The following is a 2,367-nucleotide window of genomic DNA, read 5'->3' as shown; positions in this document are numbered from 1 at the left end:
TTCTGCTGCTTATTGATTGTGGGATGGCAATACTAGATCCTTGCTCTCAGACAATGGATTCTTTTTCCATCAATGGAATTTTTTTTTAGTGAAAACACTGTCACTGGTGCACTTCCTGCGCCAGTGAAAACCTGTTCACAGGCGTAGGAAGTACGCCAGTAAATCCCTGAACTGGCGCTTAATTTGTGCCAGTGAAACTTTTCACTTGCGCTGAATTTGCACCAATGAAAGGGTTTTCACTGGCGCAGTAAGTGCACCAATAAAAAGGTTTTTTTTACGGGCGAATGTAAATTGCGACAGTAAAACCTTTATCGGCGAGGATTTTATTGTTGCAGTGATTTCGCCAGTAAAACTTGAATTTCTGTAGTGTCTTTCAAAGAGTACACGCGGAAGGCGCCAATATCCTTGAAGTGCCTTTTACGATTACGGAGATACATGAGGTTGTCTGGTCCATTTCCAGCCTCAAGGGGACGGGCATGGATGGATACCTCATGTTTTTTTTTAAATGGTTTTGGGACGATACCAGAACCAACCTCTTTCTATTTTTATCCTAATTTCATAGTAATTGATCACTACTAATGGCATTTGAATGATCGAACAGTCCATGACGTGTTTGACCTGAGGCCCATCTCTATTCTGAGTGCACTATACTGGATCCTATCCAAAGCATTGACCATCAGGCTAAGGGTGGTCGCCAGGAAGCTGATAGACAGCTCCCAAAGAGCTTTTATTGCAGCAGGATTGCATCATCCTTGCAAACGAGGTGTTGCACGACATTTCCAGATCCAAGAAACCATCCTTTGTGCTCAAACTCGATTTATCGAAAGTGTTTGATTCGGTCTCCTGGATATATCTTCTTCATACGCTCAAAGATACGGGGTTCGGAGAGAAATGGTGCAGATGAGTAGAGGTCATTTTCTCTCCCGCCTCCGCTGCTCTCAGTATCAATGGCGTACTCGGGGAGTTCTTTGAGCAGCATCGGGGACTGCATCAGGGATGCCCACTCTCACCGCTCCTCTTCAACATCGCTGCATAGGGCGTCTTGCTGTTTGTTTCGGTGTGCCTCAGACACGGGCTGCTTACAGCCTCTTCGCTTCCATGACCATGAGTTCATGCTGTTGCAATATGCGGATGATTGTGCCATTTCTGGTGAGGCTTGTTTGGACTAGATGACTCGCATCGCCTGCACTGTTAAATCTTTTACGCTGGTTTCATGACTACAGATAAATGAAAGCAAAAGCGAGTTGCTTCTCTTCAACTCAGACCCCCTAACAACAGCAAGGGTTGCTGCCATCTTTGGTTGTCTAGTGGGAACCTTACCCACTATGTACCTGGGGCTCCCAATTGATATGCGTCTCGTTAAGGGGCCACTATGGCGCCCTGTAGTCGACAGGATCGACTCCAATCTGCACTCGTGGTGTGCGAGATATCTTGGGCTACCTGGCCGTGTGCTGCTAATACATGAGCGCATACAAAATGCCCACAAAGATCTAGTCCGAGATAAAACAAGCGCCTCACGGCATTCTTATGGAACACTTTTGAAGACAATCAATATGCAGCATTGAGGTCTTTGCATCCGATCTCTTTCTCTTCAAAACACGACTCTAATGTCCAAATGGTGGTCCCTTTGTGAAGGCGAGGATGACTGGGTTCCGTATTTCAAGAGGAAGTAGCAGCTCGGCGACGATCCCAGTTCATGGAACCCTCCTCACTCTTGTCGACTTTGTTCCATTTCATGGTCTAACTGGTGTACAGCCTGACCCGAATTTAGCTCTAGAATTGCTGATTCCAGGTGTGGTTGGATGTGCTCAACCTCGTGCGTCTTCACGGTCTCCTCCTACTTTATTTTTTTAATCATCGAGTTTTGATACAATAGGGCAAGCTGATTTTTTTTCTCGAAAATGCATTTAAGCATGAAAATGGCTCATCTAGGCATGTTTTCAATTTAATAAACTATGTAGAATATATCTGCAAGTTGAACAAAGACCGAGAGAGAGAGAGTATTATAGTTCTCAACCATGATATCATATGGTGGTACTGGTACACATTCTCGTCCGTTGTGGCTGTAACCACCGAATGTTGGATCTAACCGTACACAGATGTGGATCATGACTTGTTTATATCTTAGCAACTTTAATGATCTCCAATATATCATAAGGTTCAACTTTTAGTGCATAAAATCAATAACTCGCAATCCATAAAGGTGAAGATGGTCTAAAAGTGACCCGCAAGATCATGATGGAGTCAACTTTAATTCACGAAGATGGTAAATGGGTCAAGCCAAACATGATTAAGTTAATTTTTGCTTTTGGAGATCTAAACCATGTAAATCAACAGCACACCACTATAAGCTAGAAAGAGAAAGAG

The sequence above is a fragment of the Nuphar pumila genome, chromosome 2 (genome assembly GCF_984573655.1).
Source record: "Nuphar pumila chromosome 2, dmNupPumi1.hap1.1, whole genome shotgun sequence".
NCBI lineage: Eukaryota > Viridiplantae > Streptophyta > Magnoliopsida > Nymphaeales > Nymphaeaceae > Nuphar > Nuphar pumila.
Note: the sequence above shows the minus strand (reverse complement) of the source record.